Genomic DNA, 20030 nt, shown 5'->3' with positions numbered 1-20030 from the left:
AATTTCTTTAGTTAGTCTAATGTTATTCATTCTATAAATGTGTCCAAAAAAACTGGAGTCCTCTTTTCCTCATTACAGTTGTCAGTTTTTCAACTTTTAAATATAGCTCTTTGTTTGATCGTATCCTAAATTCGGCATTGTTGTTTCTTATAGGTTCCAGTAATTTTCTCGAAATTCTTCTTTCAAAATTTTCTAATTTTTCAAGATCCCCAGTTCTTTTAGGTTTAAGAATTTCCGCTGCATATAAAACTTCTGGCCAGGCCACTGATTGATAATGCCCTAATTTCAAGTTCCAGGATAGAGATTCCTTATCGTATATATTTTTTTTGTCACATGAAATATCCTTTACATTTTGTTCACTCTTATATCTATAGCTACCTTTTCTTTTGAGTTGTTTCCATTATTATTATTATTATTATTATTATTATTATTATTATTATTATTATTATTATTATTATTATTATTATTATTATTATTATTCAACGTAGCGTCATTGCGCATAAAAATACCGCTATATGAGCTGCCTCTGTGGATCAGTGGTAGAGTGTCGGCCTCCGGATCCCAAGATAGCGGATTCAAATCCGGCAGAGGTAGTCGGATTTTTGAAGGGCGGAAAAAAGTCCATTCGACACTCCATGTCGTACGATGTCGGCATGTAAAAGATCTCTGGTGACACATTTGGTGTTTACCCGACAATATTCATTAAATCTCAGCCACAGACACCCAAGAGAGTTTCGGTTTACTCGCTCTGCCATCTAGTGGGCGTAGAGTAAAACGGAACGTCGAAATTGACGAGCAGACAGCCAGACGGCGTCAAATCGAAATGTCTGCACACGGTAGCTGAGGTCATACGATTATTATTATTATTATTATTATTATTATTATTATTATTATTATTATTATTGTTATTATTATTATTATTATTATTATTATTATTATTATTATTATTATTATTATTATTATTATTATTTACCGCTATATGATAATGTTGGGGGAGAAATACTATCCAGCAGCACATGTATCAGTGAAACAGTTCAGTCCAGTCAGCTTGCATTCCGGGGATAGGATAGGAGATTCGAATCCCACTGTCGGCAGTTCTGAAGATGCTTTCCGTGGTTTTCCATTTTCACACCAGGCAAATGCTGGGGCTGTACCTTAATTAAGGCCACAGACTCTTCCTTCCAACTGCTAGGCCTTTCCTATCCCATCGTCGCCATAAAACCTATCTGTGTCGGTGCGACGTGAAGCTAATTGTAAGACGGAAGGCTGTTTGCAAACACTTAACGAACACAGAATGAGGATGAAATTACTTACTCCGTTGTCAAAGCTTTCCAACAAAGTTGCCAGCTTCATACGGATAATTTTACATTATGCGAAGGAATATCTACGACAGCTCACTCGAAAGAAAACACGTTTATTTATTGCTGGACGAAAAGTGGCGGATTTAAAAGCTCCAACGAAATAGCTTCTTGTGTTCGTCACAGGATAAATAACGCGATCTTCCCTGCGATTGTGCGCACTATTCATCGTTATGCCGATGGTTACGGGGGGAGCAAGAAAAATCAAATTATGATGGGTGTGTTAAGTGACGCTCCAAATCACATAAAATCAGTATTTCTAATTCTAATAATAATAATGTTATTTGCTTTACGTCCCACTAACTACTTTTTTTAAGGTCTTCGGAGACGCCGAGGTGCCGGAATTTAGTCCCGCAGGAGTTCTTTTACGTGCCAGTAAATCTACCGACACGGGGCTGTCGTATTTGAGCACCTTCAATATTTCTAATTCTAAAGACAAGAGATTATAGAGACATTTTTCAGAAATTCAGAACTGTAATCTTTCCCGATAATTCTTTAAATGGAGGAAATAAGTCAGTGAAGTTGTAAAACCACCTGCTAACTGGCATTTAAAATTTGCTCCCTGGAAAAGATGTACCATACAAAAGAACAAGACCACAGTAACCATTCAAGGCGAAGCAGCATATTTCACAAACCTGGGAGAAACGAAAGGTATTTGCAGGAGAGGCAAGAACATAAACCAAATATTTAGTAAAATAATACAGCTGGGTGTTTACCTAAATCCAATAAAAAAAACATTATGGTATTGAATGGGAAACTAATCCAGATCTCAGCTTCTAAAAGAAAGTGGAAAATTCTAGACGACTGAACTTCCAAGAGCAGGAAGGACACCAACAGGAGGAAGATGAGCTAATGATTGACAGCGATGCTATTTGAAAGTGTTCTCGAAGAAGACAATATTAATTTACACTTAATGTTGAAGTAAATCATTCAAGATAAAAATGTTCCTATTTTTTTATTGTAAAACATATTATTGCCATCATATAAGAGCTGTCTTGAACTTAACGTGAAAATGCGAATGTATAGTTGTTGCAAGTCTACAACTTCCCTCAGAAACCATTTCAAAACATATTGTGTCCATTGTTGTATGTTCCAAAACTAAACATGTCCAAAAATCTTTCATTAAAATTTAACTGTAGTGAAATCCTACATTATTGTCATTGTTGTTATCTCAATAACAATTGCCTTTATTATAATATATTTCCTCATCGGTTTAATCGTGATATTAGCATTGATTACAGCTTTCCCATTTTCTCAATTCACTTCAATCAATCAATACTGATCTGCATTTAGGGCAGTCGCCCAAGTGGCAGATTCCCTACCTATTTTCTACTAGCCTTTTCTTAAATGATCGCAAAGAAATTGGAAATTTATTGAACATCTCCCTTGGTAAGTTGTTCCAATCCCTAACACCCCTTTCTATAAACGAATATTTGCCAAAATTGGTCCTCTTGAATTCCACCTTTATCTTCATATTGTGATATTTCCTACTTTTAAAGACATCACTCAAACATATTCGTCTACTGGTGTCATTCCACGCCATCCCTCCACTGACAGCTCCGAACATACCACTCAGTCGAGCAGCTCGTCTCCTTTCTCCCAGTTCTTCCCAGCCCAAACTTTGCAACATTTTTGTAACGCTACTCTTTTGTCGGAAATTACCCAGAACAAATAGAGCTGTTTTCTTTGGATTTTTTCCAGTTCTTGAATCAAGTAATCCTGGTGAAGGTCCCATACACTGGAACCATACTCTTGTTGGGGTCTTACCAGAGACTTATTTGCCCTCTCCTTTACATCTTTACTACAACACCTAAATTTCCTCATAACCATTAACAATCATATTTATGTGATCACCCCAAAGAAGATCTTTCCTTATATTAACACCTAGATACTTACAATGATCCCCAAAAAGAACTTTCACCCCATCAACGCAGAAATTAAATCGAGAGGACTTTTCCTATTTGTGAAACTCACAACCTGACTTTTAACCCCGTTTATCATCGTACCATTGCCTGCTGTCCTTCTCACAACTTTATCGAGGTCATTTTGCAGTTGCTCACAATCTTGTAACTTATTTATTACTCTGTACAGAATAACATAATCTGCAAACAGCCTTTGATTCCTCTTCTTTACACATATCATTGATATATACAAGGAAACATAAAGGTCCAATAATACTGCTTTGACGAATTCCCTTTTCAATTATTACAGGGTCAGATAAAGCTTCACCTACTTTAATATGGACGTGTTGAGTTTTGGAACTAACCGATACAAATATATTTCTAAGTGAGTATTTCTCGATGAAAGAAGCGGCTAAAATCTCCGTCCTAGTTAGATTCGAAGTTCATTGACATACAGAGCAGGACTATTCATACATTATAAATCAAATATTAAATAGTATAAGATAATTGATAATTATATCCGCCAGTGTAAGAAGACACTGCTTTGTGCCGCTGCTGTAGGAAGGCAGTGTGGTGTGTACTCGTCATGTTGGCACTGTCAGGATGACTATGCTCCAAACATTGACCCTGAGACTGGCGAGCGCGGTGGAAAGCAGGTCATCATAGTGGAACGTAATCCCGTTACTAGTGGCCAGCTAGGCAGGCAGGCACGGTTCGAGCCCAGCTAGCGGCATTCCTGGGACTACCTGACCAAACATCGTCCACTTATAATACACATGGTAAAAGTAACATTGACATTACTTATTAAACTTGACTTACAGTCCTCATATTTATGTCCATACATGTGACTAATGACAGGGAGTCATGTGAATATTTGCGTCACGAAATTAATGATACAATATGTGTGACGCGATGTTACCTAGCAACCGTACAGGTTGTGATGTGAACTATTGATGGGTGGCCATGACTCTTTTATCAAAGAGGCCTCATCTCATCATACTCTAGAGAACTGATTATTTCATTCATCGTACAGTACCGGTCATTAGTTTCTTTCATTCATGGTACAGTACCGGTCAAAAGTATATTTCATTCGCAGTACAGCACCGGTCATTAGTTTCTTTCATCATAGTACAGTACCGGTCAAACGTTTATTTCATTCGCCGTACAGTACTGGACAATAGTTTACTTCATTCATATTACAGTACCGGTCAAAATTTTATTTCATCATAGTACAGTACAGGTCAAAAGTTTATTTCATTCACCGTACAGTGCCAGTCAATAGTTTATTTCATTCATAGTACATTACCGGTCAATAGTTTATTTCATTCATAGTACAGTACCGGTCAATAGTTTATTTCATTCATAGGACAGTACCGGTCAATAGTTTATTTTATTCATAGTACAGTACCGGTCAATAGTTTATTTCATTCATAGGACAGTACCGGTCAATAGTTTATTTTATTCATAGTACAGTACCGGTCAATAGTTTATTTCATTCATAGGACAGTACCGGTCAATAGTTTATTTCATTCATAGTACATTACCGGTCAATAGTTTATTTTATTCATAGTACAGTACCAGTCAATAGTTTATTTCATTCATAGGACAGTACCGGTCAATAGTTTATTTTATTCATAGTACAGTACCGGTCAATAGTTTATTTCATTCATAGGACAGTACCGGTCAATAGTTTATTTTATTCATAGTACAGTACCGGTCAATAGTTTATCTCATTCATAGTACACGACCGGTCAATAGTTTATTTCATTCATAGGACAGTACCGGTCAATAGTTTATTTCATTCATAGTACAGTTCCGGTCAATAGTTTTTTTCATTCATAGTACAGTACCGGTCAATAGTTTATTTCATTCATAGTACAGTACCGCTCAATAGTTTATTTCATTTGTAGTACAGTACCGGTCAAAAGTTTATTTCATTCATAGTACAGTACTGGTCAATAGTTTACTTCATTAATATTACAGTACCGGTCAAAATTTTATTTCATTTAGTACAGTACGGGTCAAAAGTTTATTTCATTTACCGTACAGTACCGGTCAATAGTTTATATCATTCATAGTACAGTACCGGTCAATAGTTTATTTAATTCATAGTACAGTACCGGTCAATAATTTATATCATTCATAGTACAGTACCGGTCAATAGTTTATTTCATTTATAGTATAGTACTGGTCAAAAGTTTATTTCATTTATAGTACAGTACCGGTCAATAGTTTATTTCATTCATAGTACAGTACCGGTCAATAGTTCATTTCATTCATCGTACAGTACCGGTCAATAGTTTATATCATTCACCGTACAGTACCGGTCAATAGTTCATTCATAGTACAGTACCGGCAAAAGTTTATTTCATTTATAGTACAGTACCGGTCAAAAGTTTATGACAACATTTAAAAAAATCATGAAGTTCCGTCTAGAACCTAAAATTGTGCTAGAAGACCTCTGTATTTTTTTCTGAATTTTCGCATCTAATATGATATACGTTGCCTGATTTCAGTGATTTACTACAAGTATTGGATAAGTTATAAATTTTAACTATTGGAAGGTCACATCAGAAAGTCTACATTTTTTGGAAATATTATGTACTATGTACTCTAATTGGTTTCACGTATCGCCACCAGGATTCTTTTCTAGACTTAGCAATAGTTGGGGTCATTTTAGTATAAATACAAAAATTCCGAAAATAATACCGCACCAATTATTTGCGGGTTTTATTTTCAAACCAGCGTTAAGATGGTCAATATTTCCTTGTTCTTGTCATAGGTCTCAGTGTGAGCTATTGGCATCAGAAACGTGTTCTTGGATGCCATCCGCAGAGTGCAAATGAAACTATCAGGGCAGATAAGTTTGAAGCTGATAGCTCGTCCTGAGACCTAGGGCCATACATGACAAAGGCAAAGAAAAATTAACCAGTTTAGCCGTGGTTAGAAAAATAAAACACGAAAAATACGATGCCGCATATTTTCGGAATGTTTTTATTTGTACTATAATAGCCCCACCTATTGATACGTCTTCAAAAAGTCTTGGTGGCGATACTTGCAACTAGTTAAAGTAGCCTATACAGTACATTATATTACCGATTTTTTTATTTTTTGCTGAGATCTTCCAAAAGTTAAAAATTCATATCTTCTACAGTATTTGGACTAACTCAATGAAATCAGGCGACATGTGTCCTGTTAAATGTGAGAGCTCAGAAATAAAATTACAGAGGTCTAGTTGCACAATTGTAGCTTGTACATGACATTTCGTGATTTCTTTATGTGGTCCTAAACTTTTTCTTGCTAGTTGTTTTACGTCGCACCGACACAGATAGGTCTTACGGCGACGATGGGACAGGAAAGGCCTAGGAGTGGGAAGGAAGCGGGCCGTGGCCTTAATTAAGGTACAGCCCCAGTATTTGTCTGGTGTGAAAATTGGAAACCACGGAAAACCATGTTCAGAGCTGTCGACAGTGGGCTTCGAACCTACTATCTCCCGAATGGTCCTAAACTTTTGACCGGTACTGTAGTTTCATAGGTCCTGAGTCAGTTTCCCATTTCCGATGCACTGAATTCTACACTTGTCAACCTAAAATTCCATAGAGATTCGTTAGATGCAAATAAATAATTGTTATCAATTTCAATTTCATATTTATTTCAATACATACTTATGATCATTTTGTTTCCCCAAAAGGCAATATGAATTTTAAGGTGCACGTTTATTCATGCTTCTGTCGAGATACTTGGCTGAATAGTTAGCGTTGAGGCCTCCAGCTCAAAGCGCCCGGGGTTCGATTCAGGGATTTTATAGGCTACTGGTTAATTCATCTGCCTCCGGATCTGTGTTCGTCCCTCTACACTCATATTCATATACACACAACACTACCAAACTCCACAAAAAACACGCGATAGTAAATACATCCCTGCTCTTGGATTTGGTGTCAGGAAGGGCATCCGTCTGTAAAAACATGGAAATATACACATGCGCTGCGTAGTTCGCACGCAGGTGTGTGAAAATCCATGGAAGAAGAAGAGTTATGTTCATTTTTCTGTGTATACCAGCAAATAATTAGCATACCCTCACGAGCGTAGTCTGTGGTATTCAATTTTTACATTTCCTTGTCTGAATCCTCCGTTGTGTTCGATTCCTGATCGGACCATGGATTTTGACTACATATGGTTAATTCCTCAACACACTTCCGTTCATATTCCGTTACGTCACCTCATCCAACCATCCGCCGCAGAAGTGAATAGTGAATAAGTCCCTCCATACAGGATAGGCGTCAAGAAGAGCATCCGGTCGTAAAGCTGGACCAGACCGTAGTAACTTTTGGAAATGAACCAGGAAGAATAAGTAAGGTTACTGGTAGTATATTACACAATTGCATCTCCTCCAAATTGAGTGGCTCACTTCCGAAGCGAGTTTTCATATTCTCTCGGCGCAAATCACACCCAAGGGAACTAGTACATCAGTATCCTATGGGATCCTACCTCTAGACTACGGAGTATATTTGTGCTTTTTTTCATCAGGAAGAACGTTCTTCTTATTCCTTTTAAGTAAGCTGAGGTGTTTAAAAGTGAGACTACTAATTATTGATTATTAATTATTGGGATTTACTCGCCTACCGCAGAAATCAGTACCAGGTTAAATAACTCTGCAGCTTCCAGTACTAGACTGAGACTTCGGTGGAAGCTACATTTTGTTCTGAACTGTGTCATTTTTTTTAATATTTTGTAGAATTTGCTTTACGTCCTTCCGCCACAGATTGGTCTTACGGCGACGATGGGAGAGAAAAGGGCTAGAAGTGGGAAGGAAGTGACCGTAGCCTGAATTAAGGTACAGCCCCAGCATTTCATTTCTGTGAAAATGGGAAACCACGAAAAGCATCTTCAGGGCTGCCGACAGTGGGATTCAAACCTCCTATCCCCATAATGCAAGCTGACACCTACGTGAGCCAAAATACGCAGCCAGTTACTCGGTATTATTATTATTATTATTATTATTATTATTATTATTATTATTATTATTATTATTATTATTATTATTATTATTATTATTATTATTATTATTATTGGCTTTACGTCCCACTAACTACTTTTACGGTTTTCAGAGACGCCGAGGTGCCGGAATTTAGTCCCGCAGGAGTTTTTTACGTGTCGTAAATCTACCGACACGAGGCTGATGTATTCGAGCACCTTCAGATACCGCCTGACCGAGCCAGGATCAAACCTGCCAAGTTGGGGTCAGAAGACCGGCGCCTCAGCTACTCAGCCCGGTATATTCATTATTTTTCTTTCTTTCTTTCTTTCTTTCTTTCTTTCTTTCTTTCTTTCTTTCTTTCTTTCTTTCTTTCTTCCTTTCTTTCTTAATACGTTTACCGTCTAGGGTAGATTCTTCCCTCGGACTCAACCAGGGATGCCATCTCTACCACCTCAAGGGCAGTGTCCTGGAGCGCGAGACTTCGGGTTGGGGGGATGCAGCTGAGGAACGGGGGGGAGGACAACTACCTCGGCCAGGCGCCTCACCTGCTATGCTGAACAGGAGCCTTGCGGGAGATGAGAAGATTGGAAAGGATAGACAAGGAAGAGGGAAGGAAGCGGCCGTGGCCTTAAGTTAGGTACCATCCCGGCATTTGCCTGGAGGAGAAATAGGAAATCACGGAAAACCACTTCGAGGATGGCTGAGGTGGGAATCGAACCCTCCTCTACTCAGTTGACTTCCCGAGGCTGAGCGGACCCCGTTCCAGCCCTCGTACCAGTTTTCAAAATTTCGTGGCAGAGCCGAGAATCGAACGTGAGCCTCCGGGGGTGGCAGTCAATCATGCTAACCACTACACCACAGAGGTTGGCATATTATTATTATTATTATTATTATTATTATTATTATTATTATTAGGAGAAATAGGAGGAGGAGACGACTGGATTATAAATAATGTCAGACTCAGTCTGAGTCCCTATGGTTGCCACGAAAGTTCTCAAGTTGATGAGAGCCCGCTAATTTTCCTCCAAGTCACTTCTTTCCGTGGAGGTATTTCACTGCTTCCTTCCACAGGATGATTCCCCGGTACCTTGACAGCACGACAATAGCAACTTTTGCAAGAATATTTGGGACAGACCTGGCATCTTCTCCTTCTATTGCCGACACCTTCATTCTTCGAATTGTCGGACCTCCTTCATTTTTTTCCGTCTGATTAGTGTTTGTTAATAGAGGATGGTTGCACAGCTGTACTTCGTCTTAAGACTGGAGTCCGCTATTTTAGGCAGTAATAGGTTAGAATACAATCTTATTGAAACGAGTAACTAGTATAGTCCAAACTGTACAACGGCTATGTTATGAGTCTTGCATAAACTTTAGGGGCACGGCCCATCAGAACCCTAGAATTTATGTTACACTTTCTACATAACGGATGAACGGGCTAGACGACACTTCCTAATAACCAAATTAGTTTGTATTCTAACCTATTACTGCATATAAGTCTGGAGTCTAGTATTCACCACCACCACGGCTTCCGCTTCATCTCGCAACATCATCATGATGGTCGCTAAGCACTCTCTGACGCGCGTTCTTATTTCCTTGCGGTATTACGAGATGGTATTCGAGTTGTACTCTGCCTTGACCGATTCCGTTCCGCACATGTTATAATAGCACGCCAGATGTCGCTCAGTTAATACCAGTCATCTCTGCTCATGTACAACTTTAGTATACCTGAACTATATCGCCAGGAAAGTATTCGTGATATTACTTCTTTATCGATTTGATTTCCTTAAGCTTTGGGGCTTGAAACTTTCTTACTCAAACCAGAGGACGCGCATTGCTCCACAGTATTCGTCATAAATAGTTCAGATAACTCGTCTTGATAAGCCCGTCGTAGTCAAATTGTTTTGCCTGACATTTTCAATGGTTTTATGAATATTTAATAAGAAGCACCGCAGTTCGTAGTCAGAAATCATCCCTTCTGACGTCATCATGCAGTCTGTTTGGTAAAAATATATCCATATATTCGCTTTTATGATCCTGCAGTTCTTGATGCGAAGTGTGCTAGGGCCTACTGTGAAGGCAATGGTATTTTAAATCGCAGTTCTATAGAAAACAGTTGTCTTGTGAGCTTATAAGTTAGTTTCGAAAGAGAGGTTGTTTTTCTTTACCAGGCAGAGAACCTCTTTAATATGCATGGCCTCCAATCTTCCTAGTGTAACTACGTTCGATAGGTGTTCACACAATGTCTAAGGCATATATCATGATGGGGTCTATTTGTACGTAGATTTTTTCTCTTAGCAGCATGTAACTTGCCTTAACAGGAACGCACTGCCATCTGTTGAACATATCTGGAAGCTGGGTAAGTTCCGAGAATTAAAGAGTATCTAGCAGGGAATGGTGCTCTTCCGCGATCAGAGAAAGTATATACAGTAGAGTCTCGTTAATCCGAACTAATTGGGACCGGAGTCTGTTGGGATTACGAAATTTTCGGATTAACCGGAAAATATTTTATAATAATAATGTTATTGTTTTTACGTCCCACTAACTACTCTTACGGTTTCCGGAGACGCCTAGGTGTCGGGATTTTCTCCGGCAGTTGTTCTTTTACGTGCCAGTAAATCTATTTACACGAGGCTGACGTATTTGAGCACCTTCAAGTACCACCAGACTGAGCCAGGATCGAACCTGCCAAGTTGGGGACAGAAGGCCAGCGCCTCAACCGTCTGAGGAAAATAGTTTCTATAATACAGTACAGTAGGCTACATACTGTAATTTGAAAAGCCCAGTATTCAGCAGTTAAATTAAAAAAAAAACTGTATAACATTACAGTAGGGTAGTTAAGAACCCGTAGAGAAGAAAACGACAAAAACTAGGTTAAAAGTTGTCTCCTAAAACTGTTAAAATACGGTAACGGTTTACACTAGTCTCATATTCAGATGCCGCGGCCGCCTAGAACTTGCCGTACGCTACGTCGAACAACACTCCTCTACTACGCCCATTGATGTGATATTTATGAGATTCTGATTTAACACTGCATCTTCGAGTAGGTTCCAATCACCAGGGCAAAAGAAACTAACAGACTTTGTAAAGATGAACGCCCAGTGATTGATGGTTTGTGATGTGTATTTATGTTTACATTAAGTTATTCTAGTAAAATATGACTAAAAATGCAAGTAAATCTTCATTCTATAATATGGTCTTTCATTTCAATAAGGATAACTTAAAAAAAATGAATATTTCAGTTCGGATTAACCGGACTTTCAGATTAACGGGGTTCGGATTAACCGGACTTTCGGATTAACGGGACTCTAGTGTATTCTCTGCCATAACAGGTAGTAATCAAACATGGTCGCATGCAATGATATTACTAAGGATGAAAATCAAATATATCAAAATGATGAAAGTGTGAGTCGCGTAGCAACCTGCTAAGTACAGAATGTTAGGGTAAGCCTTCGCCTGCATTTATTGGAGTGATCATTAAATGATTTGATGTTATGATTACTCAAAGTGTGTTGAACGTAGAGACCTATCAATGTCTCATGATTCACCGTCAGGTAATTTCGGAGAGAATAAAGCAGAAATGAAGCAAATAGGTCCAGTAGAATGGGCAAGCTGTTTTTAGTAAACTCTTTTAATATATAGAAATATTCATGATACTATATTTTAAGAAAATACGATCATTTTAATTAATTATGCACAAGGGGCTTGTGTGTAGGCGCGTTTTTCACATTACATATATTGAATGTTGATGACATTAGGTTTTGTTTTTTGCTAGGGGCTTTACGTCGCACCGACACAAATAGGTCTTATGGCGACGATGGGATGGGAAAGGCCTAGGAATTGGAAGGAAGCGCCCGTGATCTTAATTAAGGTACAGCCCCAGCATTTGCCTGGTGTGAAAATGGGAAACCACGGAAAACCATCTTCAGGGCTGCCGATAGTGGGATTCGAACCTACTATCTCCCGGATGCAAGCTCACAGCCGCGCGCCTCTACGCGCACGGCCAACTCGCCCGGTGATGACATTAGTATCATTGGACCAGTGGTAGAGTGTCGACCTCCGCGTCACAAGATGACGGGTTCAAATCCGATAGTGATAGTCGGATCTTTAAAGAGCGGAAACATCACCCATGTCGTACGATGTCGGCATGTAAAAGATCTCTGGTGACAAATTTGGTGTTCACCCGACAAAATTTATTAAAACTCAGCCATAGATGCCCAAGAGAGATTCGATTTCCTCGGCCATCTAGTGGGCCTAGGGTAAAATGGAACGTCGAAATTAACGAGCAGAAAGCCAGATGGCGTCAAATGAAAATGTCTGCATACCGGAGATCATGCGATTATTATAGAAAATGTTTGGGACCCAACTAACAGGTCTGGGAATCAACTCGAGTATCTCCTCGAAAATTGTTGGGAACGAACTCGAGTATCTCCTCGAAAATGATCGGGAATCAACTCGAGTATCTCCTCGAAAATAGTCGGGAATCAACTCGAGTATCTCCTCGAAAATAGTCGGGAATCAACTCGGGTATCTCCTCGAAAATAGTCGGGAATCAACCCGAGTATCTTCTCGAAAATAGTCGGGAATCAACTCGAGTCTTCTCGAAAATAGTCGGGAACTAACTCGAGTATCTCCTCGAAAATAGTCGAGAATCAATTCGAGCATCTCCTCGAAAATAGTCGGGAATCAACTCGAGTCTTCTCGAAAATGGTCGGGAACCAACTCGAGTATCTCCTCGAAAGTGGTGGGGAATTAACTCGAGTATCTCTTCGAACATGGTCGGGAACCAGCTCGAGTATCTCCTCGAAATTGTTTGAGAACCAGCTCGAGTATCTCCTCGAAAATGGTCGGGAACCATCTAGAGTATCTCCTCGAAAATGTTTGGGAACCAGCTCGAGTAACTCCTCGAAATTGTTTGAGAACCAGCTCGAGTATCTCCTCGAAATTGTTTGAGAATCATCTCGAGTAACTCCTCGAAATTGTTTGAGAATCAGCTCGAGTATCTCCTCGAAATTGTTTGAGAACCAGCTCGAGTATCTCATCGAAATTGTTTGAGAATCAGCTCGAGTATCTCATCGGAATTGTTTGAGAACCAGCTCGAATATCTCATCGAAATTGTTTGAGAATCAGCTCGAGTATCTCCTCGAAATCGTTTGAGAACCAGCTCGAGTAACTCCTCGAAATCGTTTGAGAACCAGCTCGAGTATCTCCTCGAAATTGTTTGAGAACCAGCTCGAGTAACTCCTCGAAATTGTTTGAGAATCAGCTCGAGTATCTTCTCGAAATTGTTTGAGAACCAGCTCGAGTATCTCCTCGAAATTATTTGAGAATTAGCTCGAGTATGTCCTCGAAATTGTTTGAGAATCAGCTCGAGTATCTCATCGAAATTATTTGAGAATCAGCTCGAGTATCTCATCGAAATTGTTTGAGAACCAGCTCGAATATCTCATCGAAATTGTTTGAGAATCAGCTCGAGTATCTCCTCGAAATCGTTTGAGAACCAGCTCGAGTAACTCCTCGAAATCGTTCGAGAACCAGCTCGAGTATCTCCTCGAAATTGTTTGAGAACCAGCTCTAGTATCTCCTCGAAATTGTTTGAGAATCAGCTCGAGTATCTCCTCGAAATTGTTTGAGAACCAGCTCGAGTATGTCCTCTAAATTGTTTGAGAACCAGCTCGAGTATCTCATCGAAATTGTTTGAGAACCAGCTCGAGTATCTCCTCGAAATTGTTTGAGAACCAGCTCGAGTATCCCCTCGAAATTGTTTGAGAACCAGCTCGAGTATCCCCTCGAAATTGTTTGAGAATCAGCTCGAGTATCTCCTCGAAATTGTTTGAGAATCAGCTCGAGTATGTCCTCGAAATTGTTTGAGAACCAGCTCGAGTATCTCATCGAAATTGTTTGAGAACCAGCTCGAGTATCTCATCGAAATTGTTTGAGAACCAGCTCGAGTATCTCCTCGAAATTTTTTGAGAATCAGCTCGAGTATCTCCTCGAAATCGTTTGAGAACCAGCTTGAGTATTTCCTCGAAATTGTTTGAGAACCAGCTCGAGTATCTCTTCGAAAATGGTCGGGAACCAGCTCAAGTATCTCCTCGAAAATGGTCGGGAACCAACTCAAGTATCTCGTCGAAAATGTTTGGGAACCAGCTCGAGTATCTCCTCGAAATTGTTTGAGAACCAGCTCGAATATCTCCTCGAAAATGGTCGGGAACTAGCTCGGGTATCTCCTCGAAAATGGTCGGAACCAACTCTAGCATCGCCTCGAAAATGTTCACGGACCCTGTAACAGATTTGGAAACCAACTCGAGTGACTCCCTCGAAAATGGTTTGAACCAACAGAATTGATCAGCTGTTGTATATACGATATACTGTATATTATACCATGAGGAGCACAATTTGAATTTACCCAAAACAAAAGTAATGGAGTGTAGTCGAACGAATGCAGGTGATGCAGGAAATATTAGATCAGGAAATGAAGTCTTAAATGAAATAGATATATATTGTTACTTGGGAACAAGAATAACTAACGATGGCAAGAGTAAGAATATACATTGCACACTGTACACTAGCACAAGCAAGGAAGGCCTTTCTTAAGAAAACAAATTTTCCCACTTCTACATTGATATAGGAATTAGGAGGATGTTTCTGAATGTTTTCGCGTGAACCACGGCATTGTACGGACGTGAAACATGGATAACAACGAGCTCAAATCATTAGAAATGTGGTGTTACAGAATAATTCTTAGGGTGAGTTGGGTAGATCTAATCACGAATGAAGAGATACGGAATCGAATTCTTGAGGAGATTGTTACCGTGTTTTTTGTGGTAGTTATGCATGAAAGAAGGTGCTGGGTGGTGAATAGGTCTCAAGTTACTAAAGTGAAATTAATTTTAAAATTTAACAAGGTTATATTTTCTTTTCAAAATTAGGTAACAACAAATAGAACAGGTACTTAGTAGCCGAAACACGATTGAAAAATACATTTACATAGGTACCCCATTTGGGGCTTCAAAAGTCAGAAACATAATTCTTGAGCAATGAGCCCAACCTTACAATGAACACCATACAACAAAGGGGCCGAAAACCCCCAAACATGCCAGAAACATTTGCTTCCAATTACACCCAAAAGCCTCCTTGAGGCAGAAACACAATTTTCAAGAAAGGGCAATTTCCCCCTAAAATACAAGCCTATCATAGGCCACTCCGAACTCCACCTTTAAGCTGTCCTCCAAGGACATATACACAGGGGTAAAATACCCAACCTACTGAGGTCTGTTAAATGACAAGAAGGTTAATGCATGACCTCTAAAATACAATTTGAGAGGAGGCGAACTTGCACTCCCAATACACTTTGCTTAAGACCTACTTGGCCCTAGGCCGTTAATACAAGGGCTAATCCCATACTAAAGAGGTGACTTAAGAAGAGAACAATTTGTTTTACGTTAACGAAGAATAGGTTGAGAAAACTAAGTTCACCTCACAACAATATGAGTGGGAGCTCGAGAGGGTTAGCACTCTCTATCCCAGTATGAAGCTTTAAAAGAGAATATATGAAAAGAGTAGTTACATTTTAGGAAAAGGTTACATGGTTGAACGCTTAGAACCCGCCCCGAAAGTTAAACTGCTGAGCTAGCAAAGAAAGAAGTTATTAATCGGCCATTACCTTGTTGTTGACCGCTGCCGAAGAAAGAGGCGCTTCCCGCCCCCTGCTATGTACTTAACACACTGAAAGAAGGAACAGAAGTGGCCCGGAGACCCTAAAATCAGCAGTTTATATACCCTCGCGGAAGGTTCTAGTCGTTAGGGGAAAGAAAACACCCTCCCACAAATTCTTTATTGGGTAGGACCCCGCAACCGATACAAGTTGGGGGAAGATACACCAGATTGGTCAGAAATTAATAGAAGAATTTCGGGATTGGATACATTCATAACAAGGGGAAGAAAGGGGTAAATATTGCCAACTTAAACAATGACAGAGAGAAATTTAACAAAGAACAAACTCTTGAAATTAAATTTTCTCCAAAAAAATAGTTCTTTGACTCCGCACTAGGTTGCACTATTGTAGATCTTCAGTAGTGTCCTCTAGAAGAGAAAGTTCACACTTCTTACTTCAAGCGAAACAAAAACACATCAAAAATGACACAGTTCTAAAACTCCAAAATTTACAGGTAGTGACATCTTCTGAGAAGATAGAAAATTAATACCGTCAATAAAGTTCAGACTTCCTCCAGCAGAGGAGTTTCAACAGGCGCACATTTTAAATTAGCGGAGTGGAGGTGTACCGCCCGGTACAGAGATAATAATAATAATAATAATAATAATAATAATAATAATAATAATAATAATAATAATTGTTCCGAGATATCTGTGGAACAGCAGAGGTGAAAGAAGGTGCCGGGGTGAATAGGTCTAACTACAAGGCCGAGATATGAATTAAAATTGCATTAAAGGTTATATTTTCAAAAATAGCGAAACTTAACAATTTTCACATAGAATATCAAAGTTTAACAAATAACAACAAGTCAACAAATGACCGACAATCAGGTACACGACCAGGAAAATCCAATACTTAGATACAATTTAACAATCTGGGCTGCAAGCCCAAATTTTACGATTACTGAGCTCTCAGCTCACAAACACATATTTACCACAGGGCAGAAATCCCCTAATAATATGGAGCACTTACTCCCACCTAGCAATGTCAAGCCTCCTAGAGGCACATTTCCAATACTTAAAAGAGCTGACCCGCTCTCAGTTTTCCAAGCCTATTAAAGGCAATACCAGGCTTTACCCTAAATTGCCATCAAAGCACAACTTACACAACATGAAACGGGGGTATCTTGTACCCAGCCTACTGGGCCTTAGTAGAAAAAGAATAGGTTACGTAAATGGCCCAAAATGCAAAAATGAATGGAAGCATGAATTTGCACTCCTACATGAAACTTATTAAAACCTAAGAGGCACTAGGCCGATGAAACAGAGGCTATTCCCAAACTATGGAGGTGACTCGTATACTGAATAAATTTAACACATTATGGAAGAGTAGAAAATCGGTTACGAAAACGTAGTCACCTCAAATCAAAATGAAGGGGAGCTCGAGAGGGTAAAGCACTCTCTATCCCCGATTTACAGTTAAAGATATATGAAGTATTTACATAAACTGGAAGAAATTTACATGTTTATAGAGATAGGTTCCATGGTAAAGGTTCTCGGACCTTCCCCGTGGGTTAAACTGCTGAGCTAGCAAGAAATAAAGATGTTAAGTGGCCATTATCTTACTGAAGAACTGCTGCCTGAAGAAAGAGGCGCTTCCCGCCTCCTGCTACACGTCCATACACTAAGTTAGATGTTGATGAAGTGCCCAAGAGACAAGAAAATCAGGAGTTTTTATACCCTCGGGGAAGATTCGAGACCTTCCATGAATAATTAAGACACACCCACAGGCTTTTATTGGTTACAGTACGCAGTTACACACAAAATCGAAGAAGACATACGGGATTGGCTGAAAATTAATTACAGAAATAATTGATTGGCTAACTTCAAAACTGGCGGAAAGAAAAGATTAATATTGCCAACCCACAAATGAAAGAACGAAATTTAGTAATAAGAAAACTTATGAGTACAAAATATCTTCAAGAAGGTTCCCTCACTTTGCACCAGGGTGCATGGTCATAGTTTTTAGTAGAGACATCTACGAGAGAATGTCCAAATTTCTTGATAAATAGTAAACAAAAACACGTCGAAATTCATACAGTGACATCTTCAGAGGAAATGTTTAAGTAGGTCCAGTTTTAAGTTCAGTGTTTCTCCAGTAGAGGAGTACTTTAAGGCGGAAAATTCAAATGTACGGCGTAGAGGTGTACCAGCCGGTACAATAATAATAATAATAATAATAATAATAATAATAATTGTGCCGGAGGTAAACCTACTCCGAACATTTAAACTGAGCGCCTTTTAGAAGGCCATCTGTAATATGAACCTTGAATTGTGTATCAGAAGAAGTTTCGAACCTTATCTGCAGATGTCTCTACTGTCGACTTATGTGCCCCCTCTGGTGGGAAGATCGACAATTAATCTTCAAAGAAATGTGTTGTTTCTAGGTTTACGGAACTGAAATGTTTGTACATTGTTTTTGTGTTCTGAGGTTAGTAACACTGATATCTCTTCCTTCTTCATAAAATTATCAACTAATCAGAAATGCTGGATATTTATTAAATTAGCCATTCAGAATTGAGGGTGTGTACAGGGCTTCGGCCTAAAGAGTTCTGGAAGCTTCCCCTCCGCTATAAAAGCTGGGACCTTTTGGGCCATGTTGTATTTTCCATCGCTCCAGTGAAGAAGTTTTGAATGTGTGCGTAGTGGAGGCAGGGGGAAAGCCTTGCCGGTCGTCGGAAGGCCCACCAGCTAAAGGTAATGGCAGACATCTTTTATTTATGTGATCGTTTCAGAAAGCTGGCTTGAGGGGAATGTTTCAACATTCTTTCTTAATGTAAATCTCAACATCATATTTTCAATGTAAATTTTCAAGTAAGTCTAAGGACTTTATTCTAACTTAGAGAATGAAGAGTGTTCGCCCTCTTTTAATTCCCATTCAACTTGATATTGGAATGACAATGAGTTTGTAAAATGTAGTACATTTTATCTCTTCTTTTGGAACTTAATATTTTCTCCATCATGTCACCTCTCTGTAACTTCGCGCCATAAGCCCACATAGAGTTTTAAGTGTTTCAAAGTGTGTTTCCAAAGGAGTGCAAGGGCTCGCCTCCTAGCATTTTAGCTTACGTCCGATATATTGCACCTTTTCTTTTGATCACTAAGACCATGTAGAATGAGCACTTATTACCTCTGTTAAATTTTAACTATTCCTATACAAGTATAATCAGACTGTCGAGCGGGTAAGGCACTAAAATCTGTTTTCTAGATTTATCTAGTATTTGCATAAGAGAATTGTGCCTTGGGGAGGCTATAATGTTGTAAATTTTGGAGTTCAGTCTCCTAGAAGGTAATTGTGTGGAGCAGAGATGCTCTTTTGAATATTGTAACTTTGGAGCTTCAAGTTCTGGAAATTATTGTTTACCTGAAGTTTAATCATTATTGTTACAAGAGCCGACGAGCTCACCTTGTCTATCCAACTGTCATTTTGGAACTGTTATTTTTTCGGAACAGGAACAACCGTAACTGTTCCAGAAAAAGAACAACTTCGCCCATCTCTGGTCGTGGTGGTGATGATTATTGTTTTAAGAGGAAGTACAACTGGGCAACCATCCTCTATAGCCTATAACACTAATCAGACGGAAAAATGGAAGGGTTCCGACACTTCGAAAAATGAAGATATCGGCCAAAGGAAGACAAGGGCCACGAAGGGCGTGAAAATGAAAGTCTCCCTAGCCCTCCCAAACCTAATAGCGTCGGGGTCGGAGAAGAAAAAGAGTTGACCAAGAGAGGTCGGATAGGATAGATGAAAGTGAGGAGCCTGACACACGTAAGTGGAAGCAATGCCAGGACCCAGTTGAGGGCCCCGTGGTCGCCAGCCCACGCTCCAAAGTTCAGAACCCCTGAGGCCCCTTTTAGTCGCCTCGTACGACAGGCAGGGGATACCGTGTGTGTTATTCTACCGCCCCCACCCACAGGGGCATCGCCCACCTTTTCGCCGTACGCTCCACACCGGAGTAAAAGGAATTAAGTAGAAGAAGAAGAACAAGAACAAGAAGAAGATTTCAGAAAGGAAGGGAAAGAAATAAAATTTCAAATTTTAGAGTTTTAAATTATACTTTGATCTTTTTTTTGTCCACC

General features: G+C 39.4%; 1 protein-coding gene across 1 annotated transcript in view; it reads right to left on the bottom strand.

The window, feature by feature from the left end:
* LOC136883266 (delta-like protein 1) overlaps positions 1 to 20030 on the bottom strand; it is a 192803-nt gene that overhangs the window by 82332 nt on the left and 90441 nt on the right. The gene's annotated exons all lie outside the window — the stretch shown is intronic.

This window comes from Anabrus simplex, chromosome 11, assembly GCF_040414725.1.
Source record: "Anabrus simplex isolate iqAnaSimp1 chromosome 11, ASM4041472v1, whole genome shotgun sequence".
NCBI classification, from domain to species: domain Eukaryota; kingdom Metazoa; phylum Arthropoda; class Insecta; order Orthoptera; family Tettigoniidae; genus Anabrus; species Anabrus simplex.
This window is presented reverse-complemented; position numbering and strand designations above follow the sequence as displayed.